Source organism: Ranitomeya imitator, chromosome 3 (assembly GCF_032444005.1).
Source record: "Ranitomeya imitator isolate aRanImi1 chromosome 3, aRanImi1.pri, whole genome shotgun sequence".
Lineage (NCBI taxonomy): Eukaryota > Metazoa > Chordata > Amphibia > Anura > Dendrobatidae > Ranitomeya > Ranitomeya imitator.
The window spans coordinates 201,475,603-201,501,641 of NC_091284.1; positions in this window are offsets into that span (position 1 = coordinate 201,475,603).

The window sequence follows — 26,039 nt, forward strand, 5'->3', positions numbered from 1 at the left end:
GTGTTCACCCGTGACTAGTGTTGAGCATTCTGATACTGCAAATATCGGGTATCAGCCGATATTCGTGGTATCGGAGTTCCGATACTGAGTTCTGATACAGTATCGAATACCGGAATCAGAAATTCCCATAATGCTATGAGCCAGTATGATTTAATTTGATTTAATTCAGCCATAGAGAAATCCTAAGAAGTGTGGGCACATCCTGTTATGCATGTTAGGCATGTAACTAATGGCATGGCTGTGATTGATGATGTCATGATGCACTATAAAAGCCGCCGCCATTTTGGGTTCACTCTGCTGTGAATTCAGTTAGGGACAGCATGCTGTTGTTCTGGCTTAGGGACAGTTTGAGATAACGATTTGCTTCATTGTGCTTTACCCAGGCTACTGTAGCAACCGCTGTGTGAGAAGCTTTTTTTTGCCTTGCAGCGCTGTTCATGGCTGTCTTCGAGGTCTCTGTGTGTGTGAGTGCAGCTCACGCTGCAGTGTGTTCTGCAGTTACATCTGGTTGTAGTTCCCTCAGCGTGCGTCACTGCCTCATACTGTTACATTGTCCTTTTTTGCATTTGTGCTGCTGCACATTTTTCCTCATTTCTCCTATTAGTGGGTTTCCATCCGTATCCAGCTAGATAGCGTGCAAACACTATATAGGAGTAGATAGAGGAGATTTTCTGCAGCCTTGCAGCTCTGAGGAAGAGTTTCCCTGAACAGCCCAAAAAGGAGGGAGAGGGAAGGGGAAGACTGGGTTGCCTGCAGCCTCCACTTCAGCACCCATTAGGAGCATGCCTCTTCCAAAACCTTAAACGGGTGCTCCCAAGATAATCAAAGTCTATAAAAGGTTGCCACGCTGACAGGCACTTACGAATCCATGTGTAATCCTGTATAAGGAATGTCCACTTGCGTAGCGGTTTCTTCCCCCACTGTCCAGTAGTGCTTGGCGATGTGAGCATCCTCCCCAAGGTAGCAATCCCCCGTGTAAGCCCGCCTCCGCAACTCAGCGGTAGCCTCGGCCAATGGCGCCGCTGTCGGCATGGCGAGGTAAGCGGTGCCGTGGTTAGATGGTGACGTCACCTGTCCGTGAATGACGGACTTGTGTAGGGGCCAATCCCGATGCGCTTCGAGGGAAACGTCCCTCTTCTTCAAGGTATGGCACCTGCACTGCCGCTGTTCTTATATAACTATCCATGCCTCTGCAGCCTTGTGATCTATCAACAGATGGTGCATTATGCTAGTCAGCTCATACCCGACCTAGCTTAGTATGACCGACCTGGCTGCTACTCTCAACTGCTGAGCTGTGGGCATACCTAATTGAAACTTTGATGAGTATATATATATCCATAAAAAGAGAAAAATAAGAGTGGCACAGTCCCTCGTGCTGCGGTATCTCCAAGACTGTATTCAGGGTATGTTGCTAAATGTCACTCACTCAAACACCGCTAACATAGGACTTTGGGTGCTCCTCTGGAAAAAAGTCTTCTATCTGCATAATCCTTATAAGAAAGGTAATGAAGGCACTCACCAGTCTTCAAAGTCAATTCTTTATTAATTGACTTTGAAGACTGTATACAGACACATATATATGCAGATACATATATACGGATTCCACCCTACACCTATTAATGGGGCCTTGGCAGTGTAGGTTGGAAGAGGCGTATAAAATGATAAATACACGTTCCCCCCCGCCCCCATACCCCACTGCCAAGAACTTCCTTCAAAAGAACGAAGTACATTAAAATTTAGATAAAATATAAAATGTAATATTTAAAATATATATCAGAAAAAGGCAAACAAAAAAAAGGCAAAAAAAAAAATTTTGCCTCATGTCAACATCATAAAATCTTAAGATTGAGTCCTTTGGGGGCTAAAGTATCTAATGTAAAAATCCACTTGGATTCGGTACGGGACATGCTCTTAATATAATCTCCTCCTCTTGGGTTTTTGGTACCGTTTGAATGCCACAGAACGAAAGACCTTCAATTGAGCACTTATGTTTTTCTGCAAAATGTTGCGATAGGGGGTGCCCTACAAATCCCTTCGAGATGTTGTCCAAATGCTCTTTAATCCTATCTCTAAGCCGTCTTTTTGTACGACCTACGTATATTTTATCACAAGGACATTTTATTATATATATATATATCACTCATGGAGTGGCACAAAATATTTTCCTTAAGATGGAACTCCCTGGTTTTGTCCATATTCCAAAATGATTCCTGCTGTACTGTTGGACGTTTCATACGTAAACAGCACGGGCACCTTCCACAGTGTGTGAAACCATGGGGTTGGATTATTTTTCCTTTTTGGAATTTTATTCGTACCAAACCCCATTTTTGTGGTGGGTGCTAGAATATTTCCAATGTTCTTTACTTTTCGGGAGACAAATCTTGGTTTTGTTGGTAAAAGTTCTCCCACCACCTTATCTTTTTGTAAAATGGGCCAGTATTTATTAATTATCCTCGAAAATCTTCCATATTTAGCATGATATTGAGTAATCAATGGGATTCTCCCAATTTCTTGTGCCAGAGAAGTCATTCCTTTATGTTCCTTGGTTCCATGGATCAGGTTGAGCCTTGGGATAATTTTGGCTTCCTGGCTCACCTGCTTAAGGGAGGGAAGATCATACCCTCTCTCTAAAAATTGCTTCTGTAGGATTCTGGATTCAGTATCGAAATCTATATCTCTCGTGCAGATACGTCTAATACATATAAACTGGCTTTTTGGAATATTACGGAGCCAAGCAGAAAGATGACAGCTATCCATCTGAATATAGCTATTGCAATCTACCTCTTTGTGATAGCATTTTGTGTATAAGATGTTTTCTTCCACGGAGATATTCAGGTCCAAGAAATTTACCTCGGTTTCACTGAAGGTACCAGAAAATTCTAAATCATATGTGTTTTTATTAAGACCCCCCACAAATTCTTCCAGCAATTGATGGGACCCTTCCCAAATGAAAGGGACGTCGTCGATATACCGACGCCACATAATTAGACCCTTATGTAATGACCCATCCTGAAAAATGAATGACTATTCCCACTTTCCAACATACAAATTGGCGTAACTTGGGGCAAATTTTGTCCCCATGTCTGTTCCCCAGGTTTGTAAATAAAATTGATTATTATATACAAAATAGTTATGTTGGAGGATGAACTTCATACCTTCCAAGATGAATGCCAATTGTATTGGATTGTACAGCTGGGATTTTGTTAGAAAATGTTCTGCAGATTCACACCCTTTTACTAGATCAATCACTGTGTAGAGGGACTTAATGTCCAAAGTGCCCAATGTATATTTATCGGTCCAATTAATATTCTCTAAGGCCCTGATGGTGTCCTGGGTATCCTTAAGGTATGCTGGAAGTGTTGGAACACACTTCTGTAGCTGTGTATCGACATATCATGAAAGATTTGCCGTAAGTAGAGTTGAGCGACCTTGACCTTTTTAGAGTCGAGCCGGGTTTCGCGAAACCCGACTATCTCAAAAGTCGGGTCGAGTGAAATCGGCCGATTATGACGTAAAGTCGGGATCGACCGAAACACGAAACCCAATGCAAGTCAATGGGGCAGCATAGTCGGCAGTGAGTGGGGGCCAGGAAAACACCTAGAGTGCCCATTTTAATGTCAAAACCATCCATTCTTCTTAATGAAGCTTGTCAAGCGTAATTTACCTTATAATAATTGGAAGGCATTTGAAATTGGGGGTCATTTGGCTAAAGTTGTGGTGGGTAGGGCTGGTTCAAGTAATTAGTGGGCCCAGGAAATCTGGACCACGTCACGGCAGTGGAGCAGGGAGAGGTAAGTATTTCAACTTTGCAAGTGCTGTGAACCTGAGCAAGCAGGGGGGGCCCACTCGTTGGCATTGGCACTGGCACAGGGCCCCTCAAAGTACAGCGGTGTGTTTGCACGGCGGGGGCGCCTCCCACCGGCAGCAACACTTTTGCGTACCATGAGAGGCCCTGTGCCAGTGACGTCGCCAACTAGTATTCCTCCCCCCACCTGATGAAGGAACCTGCACTTTCATCTGCACCTTCCTGTTTGTCCCCGTGTAAGGTGGTATGGTATGCGGGAAGGGGGACCTGACTTTCAGCAGGGTCACAATCTTGCAGTGTAGCGTGCACGGGAAATGTTGCATTATGGGTCAATGTACCAGCAGACTCATCTATCACTGGCTGGGCAATGGGCAGGATGAGGAGGAAACACAGATATAGGCCCAAAGAATAAAGTGGGCTAAATGCAGTTCAAAATTGGTAACACAGGACTAATCAGGGGGCATTGCAGTGGAGGACAACTGGAATGAGAGGCTGACACAGAGAGTAGGCCCAAATCAGTAAGTAGTCGAAATGCAGTTCAAAATTGGCAACAGTAGTAAACAGGCGTCACAGCTTTGTTCAGTGGAGGAGAACAGCAAGGAGTGGCAGACACCGATAGTAGGCCCCAACCCAACTAGTAGGCCAAATGCAGTCTAACATTAACAACTACTTAACGAGCGCCTGAAAACGGAATTTCAGGACAGGAAACCAGGAGAACAGCAAGGAGCGGCAGACACCGATAGTAGGCCCCAAACCAACTAGTACGCCAAATGCAGTTGTTCCGTTTAACCACAATTTAATGAGAGCCTGAAGATAGAAGTTCAGGAAAGGCAACCTGGAGAACACCTTGGAGTGGAACACACCATCTCTCTACACCCCATACCCAATTTGTAGGTCTAATGCAGCGTAGTTTCCAACAACTACTAAACGAGAGCATGATGATCGAAGCATTGGCGAGGAAACCTGGGGAACACCTTGGAGTGGAACACACCATCTCTCTACACCCCATACCCAATTTGTAGGCCTAATGCAGCGTAGTTTCCAACAACTACTAAACGAGAGCTGGAAGATCGAAGCAATGGAGAGGAAACCTGGGGAACACCTTGGAGTGTAACACACCATCTCTCTACACCCTATACCCAATTTGTAGGCCTAATCCAGCGTAGTTTCCAACAACTACTAAACGAGAGCCGGAAGATCGAAGCAATGGAGAGGAAACCTGGGGAACACCTTGGAGTGTAACACACCATCTCTCTACACCCCATACCCAATTTGTAGGCCTAATGCAGCGTAGTTTCCAACAACTACTAAACGAGAGCCGGAAGATCGAAGCATTGGCGAGGAAACCTGGGGAACACCTTGGAGTGGAACACACCATCTCTCTACAGTGGAACACACCATCTCTCTACACCCCATACCCAATTTGTAGGCCTAATGCAGCGTAGTTTCCAACAACTACTAAACGAGAGCCGGAAGATCGAAGCTCAGGAAAGGCAACCTGGAGAACACCTTGGAGTGGAACACACCATCTCTCTACACCCCATACCCAATTTGTAGGCCTAATGCAGCGTAGTTTCCAACAACTACTAAACGAGAGCATGATGATCGAAGCATTGGCGAGGAAACCTGGGGAACACCTTGGAGTGAAACACACCATCTCTCTACAGTGGAACACACCATCTCTCTACACCCCATACCCAATTTGTAGGCCTAATGCAGCGTAGTTTCCAACAACTACTAAACGAGAACCGGAAGATCGAAGCTCAGGAAAGGCAACCTGGAGAACACCTTGGAGTGGAACACACCATCTCTCTACACCCCATACCCAATTTGTAGGCCCAATGCAGCGTAGTTTCCAACAACTACTAAACGAGAGCCGGAAGATCGAAGCAATGGAGAGGAAACCTGGGGAACACCTTAGAGTGTAACACACCATCTCTCTACACCCCATACCCAATTTGTAGGCCTAATGCAGTGTAGTTTCCAACAACTACTAAACGAGAGCCGGAAGATCGAAGCTCAGGAAAGGCAACCTGGGGAACACCTTGGAGTGGAACACACCATCTCTCTACACCTCATACCCAATTTGTAGGCCTAATGCAGCGTAGTTTCCAACAACTACTAAACGAGAGCCGGAAGATCGAAGCAATGGAGAGGAAACCTGGGGAACACCTTGGAGTGTAACACACCATCTCTCTACACCCCATACCCAATTTGTAGGCCTAATGCAGCGTAGTTTCCAACAACTACTAAACGAGAGCCGGAAGATCGAAGCAATGGAGAGGAAACCTGGGGAACACCTTGGAGTGTAACACACCATCTCTCTACACCCAATACCTAATTTGTAGGCCTAATGCAGCGTAGTTTCCAACAACTACTAAACGAGAGCCGGAAGATTGAAGCAATGGAGAGGAAACCTGGGGAACACCTTGGAGTGTAACACACCATCTCTCTACACCCCATACCCAATTTGTAGGCCTAATGCAGCGTAGTTTCCAACAACTACTAAACGAGAGCCGGAAGATCGAAGCAATGGAGAGGAAACCTGGGGAACACCTTGGAGTGTAACACACCATCTCTCTACACCCCATACCCAATTTGTAGGCCTAATGCAGCGTAGTTTCCAACAACTACTAAACGAGAGCATGAAGATCGAAGCAATGGAGAGGAAACCTGGGGAACACCTTGGAGTGGAACACACCATCTCTCTACACCCCATACCCAATTTGTAGGCCTAATGCAGCGTAGTTTCCAACAACTACTTAACGAGAGCATGATGATCGAAGCATTGGCGAGGAAACCTGGGGAACACCTTGGAGTGGAACACACCATCTCTCTACAGTGGAACACACCATCTCTCTTCACCCCATACCCAATTTGTAGGCCTAATGCAGCGTAGTTTCCAACAACTACTAAACGAGAGCCGGAAGATCGAAGCTCAGGAAAGGCAACCTGGGGAACACCTTGGAGTGGAACACACCATCTCTCTACACCCCATACCCAATTTGTAGGCCCAATGCAGCGTAGTTTCCAACAACTACTAAACGAGAGCCGGAACATCGAAGCTCAGGAAAGGCAACCTGGGGAACACCTTGGAGTGTAACAAACCCTCTCTCTACACCACGGAAGGGCTGATTCTTAGGAAGGAAGGCTGTCGGAAAGAAGCAGGGCGCGTCCGAGGGTGATTATATTCTTATTAGGTATATACTCACCCTCGGACGCGCCCTGCTTCTTTATTTGTAATGAATGTTTATTTGCAATATGGTTTTGACTTACTCTATTTTTTTGGTAAATAATGATTTTATTATTTTCATTGTTTTGCATCTTCTTGGCAATAATATAAAGAAGACGCGACAGGACAACACTCGGTGGATGCCATATCTGTGTTTAAAATTGAAAAAACCTTTCAGTTAACTACTTGCAGGAGAAAGTTATTGTAGCTGGTGGCCATTTTTAGTACTGTACCAGATTTTTGTTGTATGTGTTTGTTTTTAATGTTAAAATGTCTGCATTTGATATCTCTCCAGTATTTTCTTTTTTATAAGCAAAATACTTATTTTTATATTTTCTGATGTTGGTTCCAGGGGTACACGGGCAGCAGTGGTGTGGTCAGTGGAGGCCTAGTGGAAGGAGTGACTGCAGACAGGCATCGAAGGCCTAAAATAATAACACATGGCTGTAGGCAATTTTAAATTGGTTCCAGGGGTACACGGGCAGCAGTGGTGTGGTCAGTGGAGGCCTAGTGGAAGGAGTGACCGCAGACAGGCATCGAAGGCCTAAAATAATAACACATGGCTGTAGGCAATTTTAAATTGGTTCCAGGGGTACACGGGCAGCAGTGGTGTGGTCAGTGGAGGCCTAGTGGAAGGAGTCACCGCAGACAGGCATCGAAGGCCTAAAATAATAACACATGGCTGTAGGCAATTTTAAATTGGTTCCAGGGGTACACGGGCAGCAGTGGTGTGGTCAGTGGAGGCCTAGTGGAAGGAGTCACCGCAGACAGGCATCGAAGGCCTAAAATAATAACACATGGCTGTAGGCAATTTTAAATTGGTTACAGGGGTACACGGGCAGCAGTGGTGTGGTCAGTGGAGGCCTAGTGGAAGGAGTGACCGCAGACAGGCATCGAAGGCCTAAAATAATAACACATGGCTGTAGGCAATTTTAAATTGGTTCCAGGGGTACACGGGCAGCAGTGGTGTGGTCAGTGGAGGCCTAGTGGAAGGAGTGACCGCAGACAGGCATCGAAGGCCTAAAATAATAACACATGGCTGTAGGCAATTTTAAATTGGTTCCAGGGGTACACGGGCAGCAGTGGTGTGGTCAGTGGAGGCCTAGTGGAAGGAGTCACCGCAGACAGGCATCGAAGGCCTAAAATAATAACACATGGCTGTAGGCAATTTTAAATTGGTTACAGGGGTACACGGGCAGCAGTGGTGTGGTCAGTGGAGGCCTAGTGGAAGGAGTCACCGCAGACAGGCATCGAAGGCCTAAAATAATAACACATGGCTGTAGGCAATTTTAAATTGGTTACAGGGGTACACGGGCAGCAGTGGTGTGGTCAGTGGAGGCCTAGTGGAAGGAGTGACCACAGACAGGCATCGAAGGCCTAACATAACAAAAATGTCAATACAATGGTATTGTCAGTGGCAGGCATTGAAGGATGTCAGCGCATAGACTAAACATTGGTGGAGCTGTGAGATAATTTTGCAAGTGGTAGAGCACTGTTTGAGCTGGGGTGGGGGGAAACTGTCTTGTGGCCGGCGGTACAGGCCCAGGGCCCCTCATATTACAACGGTGTGTCTGACGTTGGGTGCGCACCACCACCGCCAGAGACACTTTATTGTACTAGGAAGGACCCAGTGGCAGTGCCGTCGACCAAAAGCGGGCTCACCCACCTCTTCAGACAAACTGCACTCTCACGGGTGCTGTCGCCAAGTGTCGATACCACGGCCCCGTGTGGGGAGTTTGGCCATTTAGTGAGGTGTAAACATGTCGTATGCTGGACAATCAGGTGCAGAAAATTACGAGATTGGAAAAGGCATTCAGAATAGTCCACAGGCAAGACCTTTTCATAGGAAAGCTAGGTGTCAGCCGGGCAAGGTGGGGCAAAAGATTTCGAAATCCAGTTGTGGTTCATTTTAATGAAGGTTAGATCATCTACATTTTGGGTAGCCAGACGAGTCCTTTTTTCTGTTAGTATTGAACCTGCAGCACTGAATACTCTTTCTGATAGGACACTAGCTGCCGGGCAAGCAAGCTCCTGCAATGCATATTCTGCCAATTCTGGCCAGGTGTCTAATTTTGATGCCCAGTAATCAAATGGGAATGACGGTTGAGGGAGAACATCGATAAGGGATGAAAAATAGTTTGTAACCATACTGGACAAATGTTGTCTCCTGTCACTTTGAATTGATGCTGCAGTACCTGTCCTGTCTGCGGTCATAGCAAAATCACTCCACAACCTGGTCAGAAAACCCCTCTGGCCAACGCCACTTCTGATTTCTGCCCCTCTAACTCCTCTGGTCTGCTGGCCCCTGCAGCTCGTGTGAGAACGATCACGGGCGCTGTGTGCAGGGAATGCCAGAAGCAAACGATCAACAAGAGTTGATTGTTTGGTTGCTAATATTAGTTCCAAGTTCTCATGTGGCATTATATTTTGCAATTTGCCTTTATAGCGAGGATCAAGGAGGCAGGTCAACCAGTAATCGTCATCATTCATCATTTTAGTTATGCGTTTGTCCCTTTTGAGGATACGTAAGGCATAATCCGCCATGTGGGCCAAAGTTCCAGTTCTCAAATCTGCGGTTGTGCTTGGTTGAGGGGCAGTTTCAGGCAAATCCACGTCACTTGTGTCCCTCAAAAAACCAGAACCCGGCCTTGCCGCGCCACCAATTTCCAGTGGCCCCGGAAAAGCTTCCTCATTAAAAATATAATCATCCCCATCATCCTCCTCGTCCTCCTCCTCCTCTTCGCCCGCTACCTCGTCCTGTACACTGCCCTGGCCAGACAATGGCTGACTGTCATCAAGGCTTTCCTCTTCCTCAGCTGCAGACGCCTGATCCTTTATGTGCGTCAAACTTTGCATCAGCAGACGCATTAGGGGGATGCTCATGCTTTTTATGGCGTTGTCTGCACTAACCAGCCGTGTGCATTCCTCAAAACACTGAAGGACTTGACACATGTCTTGAATCTTCGACCACTGCACACCTGACAACTCCATGTCTGCCATCCTACTGCCTGCCCGTGTATGTGTATCCTCCCACAAAAACATAACAGCCCGCCTCTGTTCACACAGTCTCTGAAGCATGTGCAGTGTTGAGTTCCACCTTGTTGCAACGTCTATGATTAGGCGATGCTGGGGAAGGTTCAAAGAACGCTGATAGGTCTGCATACGGCTGGAGTGTACGGGCGAACGGCGGATATGTGAACAAAGTCCACGCACTTTGAGGAGCAGGTCGGATAACCCCGGATAACTTTTCAGGAAGCACTGCACCACCAGGTTTAAGGTGTGAGCCAGGCAAGGAATGTGTTTCAGTTGGGAAAGGGAGATGGCAGCCATGAAATTCCTTCCGTTATCACTCACTACCTTGCCTGCCTCAAGATCTACAGTGCCCAGCCACGACTGCGTTTCTTTCTGCAAGAACTCGGACAGAACTTCCGCGGTGTGTCTGTTGTCGCCCAAACACTTCATAGCCAATACAGCCTGCTGACGTTTGCCAGTAGCTGCCCCATAATGGGAGACCTGGTGTGCAACAGTGGCAGCTGCGGATGGAGTGGTTGTGCGACTGCGGTCTGTGGACGAGCTCTCGCTTCTGCAGGAGGACGAAGAGGAGGAGGAGGGGGTTCGAACGGCTACAGCCAATTGTTTCCTAGACCGTGGGCTAGGCAGAACTGTCCCAAACTTGCTGTCCCCTGTGGACCCTGCATCCACCACATTTACCCAGTGTGCCGTGATGGACACGTAACGTCCCTGGCCATGCCTACTGGTCCATGCATCTGTTGTCAGGTGCACCTTTGTGCTCACAGATTGCCTGAGTGCATGGACGATGCGCTCTTTAACATGCTGGTGGAGGGCTGGGATGGCTTTTCTGGAAAAAAAGTGTCGACTGGGTAGCTCGTAGCGTGGTACAGCGTAGTCCATCAGGGCTTTGAAAGCTTCGCTTTCAACTAACCGGTAGGGCATCATCTCTAACGAGATTAGTCTAGCTATGTGTGCGTTCAAACCCTGTGTACGCGGATGCGAGGCTAAGTACTTCCTTTTTCTAACCATAGTCTCATGTAGGGTGAGCTGGACTGGAGAGCTGGAGATCGTGGAACTAGCGGGGGTGCTGGTGGACATGGCAGACTGAGAGACGGTGGGAGATGGTATTGTTGCCACCGGTGCCCTAGATGCAGTGTTTCCTACTACGAAACTGGTGATTCCCTGACCCTGACTGCTTTGGCCTGGCAAAGAAACCTGCACAGATACTGCAGGTGGTGCGGAAAATGGTGGCCCTACACTGCCGGAAGGGATGTTGCGTTGCTGACTAGCTTCATTGGCCGAGGGTGCTACTACGAAACTGGTGATTCCCTGACCCTGACTGCTTTGGCCTGGCAAAGAAACCTGCACAGATACTGCAGGTGGTGCGGAAAATGGTGGCCCTACACTGCCGGAAGGGATGTTGCGTTGCTGACTAGCTTCATTGGCCGAGGGTGCTACAACTTTAAGGGACGTTTGGTAGTTAGTCCAGGCTTGCAAATGCATGGTGGTTAAATGTCTATGCATGCAACTTGTATTGAGACTTTTCAGATTCTGTCCTCTGCTTAAGGTAGTTGAACATTTTTGACAGATGACTTTGCGCTGATCAATGGATGTTGTTTAAAAAAATGCCAGACTGCACTCTTTCTAGCATCGGATACCTTTTCAGGCATTGCAGACTGAGCTTTAACCGGATGGCCACGCTGTCCTCCGACAGGTTTTGGCTTTGCCACGCGTTTTGGGCAAGATACGGGCCCGGCAGATGGAACCTGTTGCGATGTTGATGCCTGCTGCGGCCCCTCCTCCTCCGCTTCAGAACTGCTGCCGCCTGCACCCTGTTCCCCCAATGGCTGCCAATCGGGGTCAAGAACTGGGTCATCTATTACCTCTTCTTGTAGCTCGTGTGCAAGTTTGTCTGTGTCACCGTGTCGGTCGGTGGTATAGCGTTCGTGATGGGGCAACATAGTCTCATCAGGGTCTGATTCTTGATCAGCACCCTGCGAGGGCAATGTTGTGGTCTGAGTCAAAGGACCAGCAGAGTAGTCTGGCTGTGGCTGTGCATCAGTGCACTCCATGTCAGATTCAACTTGTAATGGGCATGGACTGTTAACTGCTTCACTTTCTAAGCCAGGGACGGTATGTGTAAAGAGCTCCATGGAGTAACCCGTTGTGTCGCCTGCTGCATTCTTCTCTGTTGTTGTTTTTGCTGAAGAGGACAAGGAAGCGACTTGTCCCTGACCGTGAACATCCACTAACGACGCGCTGCTTTGACATTTACCAGTTTCACGAGAGGAGGCAAAAGAGCTAGAGGCTGAGTCAGCAAGATAAGCCAAAACTTGCTCTTGCTGCTCCGGCTTTAAAAGCGGTTTTCCTACTCCCAGAAAAGGGAGCGTTCGAGGCCTTGTGTAGCCAGACGACGAACCTGGCTCCACAGCTCCAGACTTAGGTGCAATATTTTTTTTTCCACGACCAGCTGATGCTCCACCACTACCACTACCCTCATTACCAGCTGACAATGAACGCCCCCGGCCACGACCTCTTCCACCATACTTCCTCATTGTTTTAAAAACGTAAACAAACTAACGGTATTTGTTGCTGTCACACAAATTACACGGTGAGCTATAACTTCAGTATGATTTAGCTACCCCTTTACAGGTGAGTGAGACCACAACGAAAATCAGGCACAATGTTACACACTCTGTTGTTGGTGGCAACAAATGAGAGAGATGCCACACACGCAGGACTGTCACTGAAGCACAAATGTAAATATTAATCTCCCACTGATTTGATTTTTTTTTTTTTTTAAGGGAGACTTTAGGAAAAAAAAAATAGAATAAAATGATTTTTTCAGGAAGAATTTAGAAACCAAATAAAATAAAATGATTTTTTCAGGGAGAATTTAGAAAACAAATAAAACAAAAAAAGGCTTTCTATGGCCCACTGAGTGAGAGATGACGCACACAGGAGTCAGGAGTGGCACACAAGCCCAGAGGCCAATATTTATCTCCCACTGATTGATGTAGTGATTTTTTCAGGTAGATTTTGGAACCCAAATCAAGCTAAAAAAAATAATAGGCTTTCTATGGCCCACAATTGGAGAGAGAGAGAGAGATGGCACACCCAGGAGTCAAGACTGGCACACAAGCAGAAAGGGCAATATTAATCTCTCACTGATTTTTTTTTTTTTTTTTTTCAGGGAGACTTTAGGAAAAAAAAAATAGAATAAAATGATTTTTTCAGGAAGAATTTAGAAACCAAATAAAATAAAATGATTTTTTCAGGGAGAATTTAGAAAACAAATAAAACAAAAAAAGGCTTTCTATGGCCCACTGAGTGAGAGATGACGCACACAGGAGTCAGGAGTGGCACACAAGCCCAGAGGCCAATATTTATCTCCCACTGATTGATGTAGTGATTTTTTCAGGTAGATTTTGGAACCCAAATCAAGCTAAAAAAAATGATAGGCTTTCTATGGCCCACAATTGGAGAGAGAGAGAGATGGCACACCCAGGAGTCAAGACTGGCACACAAGCAGAAAGGGCAATATTAATCTCCCACTGATTTGTTTTTTTTTTTTTTTTTTCAGGGAGACTTTAGGAAAAAAAAAATAGAATAAAATGATTTTTTCAGGAAGAATTTAGAAACCAAATAAAATAAAATGATTTTTTCAGGGAGAATTTAGAAAACAAATAAAACAAAAAAAGGCTTTCTATGGCCCACTGAGTGAGAGATGACGCACACAGGAGTCAGGAGTGGCACACAAGCCCAGAGGCCAATATTTATCTCCCACTGATTGATGTAGTGATTTTTTCAGGTAGATTTTGGAACCCAAATCAAGCTAAAAAAAATAATAGGCTTTCTATGGCCCACAATTGGAGAGAGAGAGAGAGATGGCACACCCAGGAGTCAAGACTGGCACACAAGCAGAAAGGGCAATATTAATCTCCCACTGATTTGTTTTTGTTTTTTGTTTTTCAGGGAGACTTTAGGAAAAAAAAATAGAATAAAATGATTTTTTCAGGAAGAATTTAGAAACCAAATAAAATAAAATGATTTTTTCAGGGAGAATTTAGAAAACAAATAAAACAAAAAAAGGCTTTCTATGGCCCACTGAGTGAGAGATGACGCACACAGGAGTCAGGAGTGGCACACAAGCCCAGAGGCCAATATTTATCTCCCACTGATTGATGTAGTGATTTTTTCAGGTAGATTTTGGAACCCAAATCAAGCTAAAAAAAATAATAGGCTTTCTATGGCCCACAATTGGAGAGAGAGAGAGAGAGATGGCACACCCAGGAGTCAAGACTGGCACACAAGCAGAAATGGGCAATATTAATCTCCCACTGATTTGTTTTTTTTTTTTTTTTTTTTCAGGGAGACTTTAGGAAAAAAAAAATAGAATAAAATGATTTTTTCAGGAAGAATTTAGAAACCAAAGAAAATAAAATGATTTTTTCAGGGAGAATTTAGAAAACAAATAAAACAAAAAAAGGCTTTCTATGGCCCACTGAGTGAGAGATGACGCACACAGGAGTCAGGAGTGGCACACAAGCCCAGAGGCCAATATTTATCTCCCACTGATTGATGTAGTGATTTTTTCAGGTAGATTTTGGAACCCAAATCAAGCTAAAAAAAATAATAGGCTTTCTATGGCCCACAATTGGAGAGAGAGAGAGAGATGGCACACCCAGGAGTCAAGACTGGCACACAAGCAGAAAGGGCAATATTAATCTCCCACTGATTTGTTTTTTTTTTTTTTTTTCAGGGAGATTTTAGGAAAAAAAAAATAGAATAAAATGATTTTTTCAGGAAGAATTTAGAAACCAAATAAAATAAAATGATTTTTTCAGGGAGAATTTAGAAAACAAATAAAACAAAAAAAGGCTTTCTATGGCCCACTGAGTGAGAGATGACGCACACAGGAGTCAGGAGTGGCACACAAGCCCAGAGGCCAATATTTATCTCCCACTGATTGATGTAGTGATTTTTTCAGGTAGATTTTGGAACCCAAATCAAGCTAAAAAAATAATAGGCTTTCTATGGCCCACAATTGGAGAGAGAGAGAGAGATGGCACACCCAGGAGTCAAGACTGGCACACAAGCAGAAAGGGCAATATTAATCTCCCACTGATTTTTTTTTTTTTTTTTCATGGAGACTTTAGGAAAAAAAAAAAATAGAATAAAATGATTTTTTCAGGAAGAATTTAGAAACCAAAGAAAATAAAATGATTTTTTCAGGGAGAATTTAGAAAACAAATAAAACAAAAAAAGGCTTTCTATGGCCCACTGAGTGAGAGATGACGCACACAGGAGTCAGGAGTGGCACACAAGCCCAGAGGCCAATATTTATCTCCCACTTTTTTTTTTTGTTCCAGGGAAAATTTATAAACCCAATAAAAAAAATAATAAATAGGCTTTCTATGGCCCACTATCTGAGAGACAGAGAGAGATGGCACGCTTAGGACTGGCACACAAGCCCAAAGGCCAATATTAATCTCCCTTTTTTTTTTAAGGGAGAATTTATAAAACCAAAAAAAAAAAAAAAAAATAGGCTTTCTATGGCCCACTATTTGTGAGAGAGATGGCACGCTCAGGACTGGCACACAAGCCCAGAGGCCAATATTAATCTCCCACTTTTTTTTTTTTTTCCAGGGAAAATTTATAAACCCAATAAAAAATAAAAAAAATATATAGGCTTTCTATGGCCCACTAACTGAGAGAGAGAGATGGCACGCTTCGGACTGGCACGCAAGCCCAAAGGCCAATATTAATCTCCCACTGATTGATTTATTGATTTTTTCAGGTAGAATTTAGAACCCAAATAAAGCAAAAAAAAAAAAAAAAGGGCTTTCTATGGCCCACTGAGTGAGTGATGATGCACACAGGAGTCAGGAGTGGCACACAAGCCCTGAGGCCAATATTTTTCTCCCACTGATTGATGTAGTGATTTTTTCAGGTAGATTTTAGAACCAAAATCAAGCAAAAAAATAAATAGGCTTTCTATGGCCCACTGAGTGAGTGATGATGCACACAGGAGTCAAGAGTGGCACACAAGCCCTGAGGCCAATATTTTTCTCCCACTGATTGATGTAGTGATTTTTTCAGGTAGATTTTATAACCCAAATCAAGCAAAAATATAAATAGGCTTTCTATGGCCCACTGAGTGCGAGATGACACAGACAGGGATGGCACTCTAGCAGAAATGTCAATCTTAATCTCCCACAAAAAAAAAAAAAAAACATGGAGTGTCCTTCAATTACTATCTCCCTGCAGTAATCTCAGCCAGGTATGGCAGGCAGCAATAAGGAGTGGACTGATGCACAAATTAAATAAAAAGTGTGTACAAACCAAAAAGATAGCTGGGCAGAATGGAAGGAACAAGAGGATTTGTGCTTTGAAAAAAGCAGTTGGTTTGCACAGCGGCGTACACACAGCAATGCAGCTATCAGGGAGCCTTCTAGGGCAGCCCAATGAGCTACAGCGCTGAGGGGGAAAAAAAAAAATGTAGCTTCCACTGTCCCTGCACACCGAAGGTGGTGTTGGGCAGTGGAAATCGCTACAGCACAAGCGGTTTGGTGGTTAATGGACCCTGCCTAACGCTATCCCTGCTTCTGACGAAGCGGCAGCAACCTCTCCCTAAGCTCAGATCAGCAGCAGTAACATGGCGGTCGGCGGGAACGCCCCTTTATAGCCCCTGTGACGCCGCAGACAGCAAGCCAATCACTGCAATGCCCTTCTCTAAGATGGTGGGGACCAGGACCTATGTCATCACGCTGCCCACACTCTGCGTTTACCTTCATTGGCTGAGAAATGGCGCTTTTCACGTCATTGAAATGCGACTTTGGCGCGAAAGTCGCGTACCGCATGGCCGACCCCGCACAGGGGTCGGATCGGGTTTCATGAAACCCGACTTTGCCAAAAGTCGGCGACTTTTGAAAATGAACGACCCGTTTCGCTCAACCCTAGCCGTAAGGCAATTTATACCCGATATAATGGGTCTCCCCGGTGGGCACTTGGAATCTTTATGTATTTTCGGGATGTGATAGAATATAGCCAAACTGGGTGTTTTATTGTAAATAAATTGGTACTCTTTTTTATTCAAAATGCCTGCTACTTTCCCTTTTGTGGCTAACAAATTAAGTTTTTTTACAAAACGGGGGGTGGGGTCACCCAGTAATTTCCTGTATGTAATCTCATCACTCAACAGTCTCAGAGATTCCTCATGGTATCTGCTGCGGTCCATGATCACAATGCTTCCCCCTTTATCCACATTGTGGACCACAATATCGTTATTCTCCTGGAGTTCCATAAGAGCATTTCTTTCCCTCCAGGTAAGATTTTGCTGCCTATATTTTGGATTCCCTTTTTTCATTTTCCTTTTGTCTGAGGTCACTAAGGTTTCAAATGTGTGGAAAGCCTGAGAATATTCGCTAATAGGATTAAAAGTGGATGGATTAGCTAATGTTGTGTGTACATAGCCATTTGAATTTTGTTGAGTCGGATTGGATCCTGCCAACTCCTTTTAAAAAAAATACTTCTTAAGGGTTAAGTTGCATAGAATTTTTTTTGTACAAACATACAGGTTGAAGGGGCTTGCCCCTGTCGTTGGGGCAAATTTCAACCCCTTCTGGAGAAGGGATTTCTCACTTTTCGTCAAAACGTGCAAGCTTAAAGGGACTCTGTCACCTGAATTTGGAGGGAACAATCTTCAGCCATAGAGGCGGGGTTTTTGGGTGTTTGATTCACTCTTTCCTTACCCGCCGACTGCATGCTGGCTGCAATATTGGATTGAAGTTCATTCTCTGTCCTCCATAGTACACGCCTGCGCAAGGCAAGATTGCCTTGTGCAGGCATGTACTGCGGAGGACAGAGAATGAACTTCAATCCAATATTGCAGCCAGCATGCAGCCACCAAGTAAGGAAAGGGTGAATCAAACACCCCAAAACCCCGCCCCTATGGCTGAAGATTGTTCCCTCCAAATTCAGGTGACAGAGTCCCTTTAAGTTATAAATATTTTGTGTTTGTTTACCCTCTCAAATGTTTCTTTTTGGTGAATTTCCTCCCCCTCTCTTCCCACATTTGGCTTTGTACCTCGGACCCGAAAAAAATTTTGATGCCCTTTTTGATTGGACCTCGTAGTCTCTCCTCTTTTAGGGGGAACCCCTTTGGACTGGGTCTTTTTTGTACCCAAATTCTTAGAAGCCCTCATGCTGGATGTACTGTTTTCATCATCTTCCTATTTTTTGTATATCATTCTTAAAAAGGGACCTACTGTTTCCTTGTATCTGCCTTTTGAAGAAAGATGCAGGAGAATTCCTTGCATAGGAAGTTCCTGGGTCTTCAATGGTCAATGCCAGTTCTGCATACCTATTCTTTAATGGAATGTCAACATTTGTGCAGTGCTTCCATTGATCCCTGGGGTGACCAGCTGTGTTTCGTCTAATGGATTCTCATTCCCACAGCTTCCTAATGCTGAGCCAGGAGTTTCCTCCTGTGTGAATTGTCTTCTGTAGGGTATGGGGGTGGATTGAGTGGAATTTGAGTTTGTATACGTTGATAATGCTGCAGACACATTGAGAGGGGTGGTGGGTGAGTCTCCCATGTATTCATCTATTACCACAAATTGTGTTTCCCTACATGCCTGATCAGGGATCTCAGTTTGTATGAATTCTATGCCCCTGAATAGTGACTTCATCCCTTAAATTTTTTTTTCAATTTTTTAGATCTTATCTCCCTCTCCTTTTCTTGTCATCTGTTTGTGATATTAGTTGCCAAATCTTGTATTTCCCCTACAAGTTCCTAACTTTTAAGCAATTCTAATTGTTCCGTTATCTCATTGCCCACATGTTGTAAATTAATTTTACATTTATCAATAATGAATTGAACTGCCCTCTTAGAAAAAAAAAAAAACATGTCTTCCCATTCGTGCTGTATGGATGGGTCACCGAAGTCCCCTGCCAAGGGCCTGTGAAACCTTAGGCCTTTGGGGACTTTGTTAGCCTCAAGATATCTCTCTAGGGAGGCGATCTCCCAAGGGTCTCTCATTTCATTATATAGCAATTTCTCTAGAGACCTTAGGAGACACCTCCCTTTGTCGAGATCCGTGTTTGGAGCCTGAGTATGTATGGTGTGCTCCTTAATCAATTTTAATCGGTAATCTCTGTCTTACCATAAACAGGAAGTAGCCATGTGTAAAGCTGCCTGTAAGGATACCTGCACACCAAAAACAAGCCTGCAAAATAGTATATTTATAGATCACAATGGCACTAAGCACATGTGCCTGAAGGAACAGCAGCAGGCAAAACCAGCCAGTAAGGTCTGTGTAACTGCCCAAAGATAATTAAAGTCTATAAAAGGTTGCCGCGCTGACAGGCACTTACGATTGCTGACTAGCATAATGCACCATCTGTTGATAGATCACAAGGCTGCAGAGGCGTGGATAGTTATATAAGAACAGCGGCAGTGCAGGTGCCATACCTTGAGGAAGAGGGACGTTTCCCTCGAAACGCATCGGGACTGGCCCCTACACACGTCCATCATACATGGACAGGTGATGTCACCATCTAACCACACCCCCGGCTCACCTTGCTAAGCCGACAGTGGCGCCATCGGCCGAGGCTACCGCTGAGTTGCGGCAGCGGGTTTACACGGGGGATTGCTACCTTGGGGAGGACGCTCCCATCGCCAAGCACTACTGGACAGTGGGGGAAGAAACCACTACGCAAGTGGACATTCCTCATACAGGATTACACATGGATTCGTAAGTGCCTGTCAGCGTGGCGACCTTTTATAGACTTTGATTATCTTTGGGCAGTTACACACACCTTACTGGCTGGTTTTGCCTGCTGCTATTCCTTAAGGCACACGTGTTTAGCGCCATTGTGATCTATAGATATACTATTTTGGGTGCTCCCAAGACTTGCAGTGCCTGGTCCTTTTTTGACACAGTTGCAGATGACATTTGCTTTGTCAAATGCAAGCTGTGTAATCAGAAAGTGAAAAGAGGGAAAAGTGTCAGAAACCTCAATACCACAAATATGTGGAAACATGTGCGGACCAAGCACGTGGTGGAGTTACAAAAACACACTGAAGAAATAGGCCAACCTACAGCGCCACCTACCTCCTCTTCAGCTCGTGTTGTAGCCTCTTCCTCCAGCTCACACACAGCTGGTTCAACTTCCTCACAGGATCGCCATGAAAGAACCTCTGACACTGTTTAACAGAGACCCAGTGTAATTCCACCCACAGCACCATGTTCCCTGTCATCCTCACACTCCCAGGCCACTCTGCAGCCATCGGTAGCACAGGCATAGGAGAAAAGGCGGCCATACTCGGCAAACCACCTCCGAGCACAGGCTTTGAATGCTGGCATTGCAAAACTACTGTCCCTTGAAATGCTCTCATTCAGGCTGGTGGAGACTGACGCCTTCCGTAACTTCATGGCATTGGCAGTCCCACAATATATTGTGCCCAGCCGCATTTATTTCAGCAGGCAAGCCGTCCCAGCCCTGCAAAAGCATGTGGAGGGAAACATTAAACATGCGCTACTAAATGCCATCACTAGCAAGGTTCACCTGACCACAGATGAGTGGACCAGTCACATAGAAAAATGCAGAGATGTTTACCTGCTGAAGCCTCCAACCGAATGCGGCGGACACGATTAATGATGGCAAATACACAGGTGCAAAAAATACCAATGAAACAACCAGTGTCAATCCAGTGTTGGCTGTTTGGCATTAGTGCACAAAAAAATAAGCGATACTAGTCTGTATGTGGCGTTATTCACACAAGCAATGCAAAGCATCTGGTTTATGGCCTACTACTGACGCAGATATATGCGGGCCGCCCAGTGCCACCTAATGCATGCTATGGGAACAGAGGCCAACAGTTTACAGAGCCATCCTGGTCCTCCCGCACCCTGCAAGATAAAGTGCAAAAAACCCCACATATCAATGTATGTAAGGTATTAGTTTATATTGGGGCCTCAATACGTAAGCTGGAAACTCACGTCAAGGGTCCTTACATTTTGCCAGTCCTAACGCTAAACCTAGAATAAAAACCGATGAGTGGACCATTAACCATGGACTAGGACGATACATTTTCCTCACTGCCCATTGGGTCAATGTTGCGGAGTCAGGTACAGACATGGCGAGTGGCGCTGTACGTGTTCTGCCAACTCAAAGGACGGCAGGAATACAGTCTGAACACATTGACTCCTCCTCATACTGCAGTTCCTCTGAATCAGCGCTGCCGGAGCCGTCAAAGTCTACCTCCATATGGACCCGTGAACACTTACCTGTTATGACCGATATGAGCACAGCAGTGGCCAAACGTCAACAGGCCATACTGAAATTAATTTCTTTGGGGAATCAAAGCCACACAGTACAGGAGCTCTGGAATGCCATCAAGCAGGATAGCGACGTTTGGTTTGTGCCAGCGAATCTCCAGCCAGGCATGGTAGTGTGTGACAATGGCCGAAATCTGGTGGCAGCTCTGGCCCTAGGCAACTTCACTCACATCCCATGTCTGGCACATGTGCTCAACTTGGTCAGGCAGAGTTTTTTGAGGGACTATCCAGATCTTGGCAAGATGGCGCATTGCAGCTCTGCAGCGCCAATTCTGCCTTCCGGAACATCGCATTATATGTGACCAACCCACCAGGTTAAATTCAACGTTACATATGTTGGAGAGGTTGTGTGAGCAGCAGGGAGCAGTAATGAAGTACCAGCTGCATCAGGCGCAAAAAAGTCACACTGCGCGCCATTCAGACTTCACCACCACTGAGTGGGCCACTATGAAGGACATCTGCCAGGTTTTGCATGCCTTCGATGATTCCACACGGATGGTGAGTGCAGATGATGCACTAGTCAGCATGACTATCCCCCTTATCTGCCTTCTTGAAAAAACACTGCAAGCGCTAAGGAAGGAGGTTGTGGAAGAGGTGGAAGATGAGGAGTCACAAATGCCATCTGCTTCTGGACAGTCTGCGCAACGTGGTTACTCACAAAGGCCTAGGCAGGGGACACTTTGTGAGGAGGATGAGGAGGATTCAATGGAGGAGGAAGACATCTGTCCAGAGGAGGGAGTTACACAATGCTCTAGTAGTCAGTATGTAGAGTGAGGGTGGGGTGATGCAGAGCAAGCAGAGATGACGCCACAAGCAGTGGACAGCGTTTCTTGGCCAGTTGGCAGTCTGCAGCACATGGTTGATTTCATGCTGCAGTGCCTGAGAAATGACCGCCGCATCACCCACATTCTCAACACCGTTGATTGTTGGGTGTACACCCTCCTAGATCCTCGCTACCGGGACAACTTACAAAGCCTCATAACACCGTTGAACCAGGAGCGTAAAATGCGTGAGTACCAAAACACACTGGTGCATTCCATCATGCTCTCCATTCCAACCGAGAGCAGTGCTGCTAGTGCTTTACAAAAGAGCTCAGTGCGTTGAGGCAGTTGGGGAAGCTCTGCACAAAGAAGGAGCAGAAGCAGTGCCTCAGCACAAGGGAAGACCAGTATGGCCCAAATGTGGCAAAGTTTTGTGTGCCCGCCACAAATGTCTACACGATCACAGACTGCTGCAGTCAGTAGGCGGCAACGTTTCCATCAGATGGTGACAGACTACATGTCTTGCCCTCTCAGTGTACTCCCAGACGGCTCTTCCCCCTTCAAGATTTGGGTCTCTAAGCTGGATACATAGCCAGAGCTTAGCCAGTATGCATTGGAGGTGCTAGCTTGCCCTGCTGCTAGTGTATTATCGGAACGTGTCTTTAGTGCCGCAGGTGGTGTACTAACAGACTGTCGCATGCGACTATCCTCCGATAATGTTGACCGGCTTACTTTTCTGAAAATGAACAAAGCGTGGATCTTGCAGGAATTTGCCACTCCTCTTCCAGATTAAATAATTGGTTGGCAACAGTATCCAGGTCTCCTGTTGTGTTCATGTTTCTCCTGCTCCATCCATGCTCACACTACAACAGATATTAAACTGCCTCCAATTAGGCCTCAGCCTACACTCTGTTTCTAGCATTGACCCTGGGCTCCAACACTGCCAGTTGCTGCTCAGAAGTGCCATCTGCACAGTCAGCACTTGCTCCTCTGTTATTGGGGTTTAGTAATATCAGCTTCTCCCCTGCTGTGTATCCGGCAATTTCTCCTGCTCCGTCCACTCTCACACTGCAACAGATATTAAACTGCCTCCAATTAGGCCACAGCCTGCACTCTGTTTCTAGCACTGATCCTGGGCCCCAACACTGCCAGTTGCTGCTCAGAAGTGCTGTCTGCACAGTCAACACTTGCTCCTGTGTTATTGGGGTTCAGTAACGTCAGCTGCTCCCCTGCTGTGTGCGGTAATTTCGCCTGCTCCCTCCACATTCACACTACTACAGATATTAAACTGCCTCCAATTAGGCCTCAGACTACACTCTGTTTCTCCTGTAATCCCTGGGCTCCAACACCACTAGTTGCTGCTCAGAAGTGCCCTCTGCGCAGTCAACACTTGCTCCTGTGTTATTGGGGTTCAGTAACGCTAGCTGCTCCCCTACTGTGTGTGCGGCAATTTCGCCTGCTCCCTCCACAATAACACTACTACAGATATTAAGCTACCTCCAATTAGACCTCAGCCTACACTCTGTTTCTCCTGTAATCCTTGGGATCCAACATCGCCAGTTGCTGCTTAGAAGTGCCGTCTGCACAGTCAGCACTTGTTCCTCTGTTATTGGAGTTCAGTAACACCAGCTGCTTCCCTGCTGTGCGTCCGGCAATTTCTCCCGCTCTGTCCACATTCACACTACTACAGATTTAAAACTTGCTATAATTACGCCTCTGCTTCCACTCTGTTTCTAGTATTTACCATGGGCTCCAACACCGCCAGTTGCTGCTCATAAGTGTCTTTGGCATGGGTACTCCCTCCTGCCCAGCCTGGTTTCAGCATGCCAGCTGATTCAGGGTAGTGTCAAGGTCACTTTGCCTTCAATACGTTGTCCTGTCGGGTTGCGGTTGGGTAAGCCGACTATCTGGTGCCTGCAGTTTAGGTGCTATCTATGTGGGCTGCGGGAACTGGCATTCAAGGCTGGTTCCATGCTGCCAATAGGAAAACTCCCCCTGTAGGACTGTGGGTTTTCGGTAACTCCGGCCGGCTCATGGCCTTGCAATTTTTTTTTCATGTGGACCTTCTGCTGCCTATCTGAGTTCCAGCACCATTAGCTGGTTCATTGGAAGTCAATCCAGAATAGGTCCCCCTGGGTTCCAGTACCATCAGCTGGTTTCAGGCAGAGCCTTTGGCTTAGGTGCCTCCTTCTTGGTATCAGAGTTCCACCAACGTCTGGTGGTCCTTGGTAGTTCTTTCTTGCACAGGTACCTCCTGCTTAGTAACTGGGGTCCAGTACCGTCAGCTGGTCCTCAGTAGTTCCATTAGCTCTTGTACCTTCTGCTACCCATCTGGGTTCCAGTACCATCAGCTGGTTCTCGGCAGTGTCTTTGGCTCTTCTACCTTTTGTTCCCCACCCTGGTTCCAGTACCGTCAGCTGGTTCCAGGCAAAGCCTTTGGCTTAGGTGCCTCCTTCTCTGTATCCGAGTTCCATCAACATCTGGTGGTCCTTGGTAGTGCTTTTTGGCATGGGTACCTCCTACTTAGTAACCGGGGTCCAGTACTGTCAGCTGGTCCTCGGTAGTTCCATTGGCTCTTGTACCTTCTGCTACCCATCTGGGTTCCAGTACCATCAGCTGGTTCTCGGCAGTGTCTTTGGCTCTTCTACCTTTTGTTCCCCACCCTGGTTCCAGTACCGTCAGCTGGTTCCAGGCAGAGCATTTGGTTTAGGTGCCTCCTTCTCTGTATCAGAGTTCCACCAACGTCTGGTGGTCCTTGGTAGTTCTTTCTTGCACAGGTACCTCCTGCTTAGTAACTGAGGTCCAGTACCATCAGCTGGTCCTTGGTAGTTCCATTGGCTCTTGTACCTTCTGCTACCCATCCGGGTTCCAGTACCATCAGCAGGTTCTCGGCTGTGTCTTTGGCTCTTGTACTTTCTGCTTCCCATCCTGGTTCCGGTACCGTCAGCTGTTTCCAGGCAGAGCCTTTGGCTTAGGTGCCTCCTTCTCGGGATCCGAGTTCCATCAACATCTGCTGGTCTTTGGTTGTGCTTTCTTTCACGGTTACCTCCTGCTTAGTAACCGGGGTCCAGTACCTTCAGCTGGTCCATGGTTGTGCCATTGACTCTTGTATCTACGGCTACCCATCCGGGTTCCAGTACTGTCAGCTGGTTCTTGGCAGTGTCTTTGGCTCTTGTACCTTCTGCTCCCCATTCCTGGTTCCAGTACCATCAGCTGCTTCCAGGCAGAGCCTTTGGCTTAGGTGCCTCCTTCTTGGTATCCAAGTTCCACCAACATCTGGTGGTCCTTGGTAGTGCTTTCTGGCACGGGTACCTCCTGCATAGTAACCAGGTTCCAGTACCGTCAGCTGGTCCTCGGTAGTTCCATTGGCTCTTGTACCTTCGGCTACCCATCCGGGTTCCAGTACCGTCAGCCGGTTCTCGGCAGTGTCTTTGGCACTGGCATTCCCTCCTGCCCAGCCTGGTTTCAGCATGCCAGCTGTTTCGGGGTAGTGTAAGGTCACTTTGCCTCCAATATGTTGTCCTGTCGGGTTGCGGTCGGGTTAGCCGACTCTCTGGTGCCTGCAGTTTAGGTGCTTCCTATGTGGGCTGCGGGAACTGGCAATCAAGGCTGGTTCCGTTGTGCCAATAGGACAAGCTCCCCCTGTAGGACTGTGGGTTTTCGGTAACTCCAGCCGGCTCGCAGTCTTGCAATTTTTTTTTCATGTGGACTTTCTGCTGCCTATCTTAGTTCAAGCACCATTAGCTGGTTCTTTGGAAGTCAATCATAAATAGGTCCCCCTGGGTTTCAGTACCGTCAGCTGGTTCCAGGCAGAGCCTTTGACTTAGGTGCCTCCTTCTCTGTATTCGAGTTCCATCAATGTCTGGTGGTTCTTGGTAGTGCTT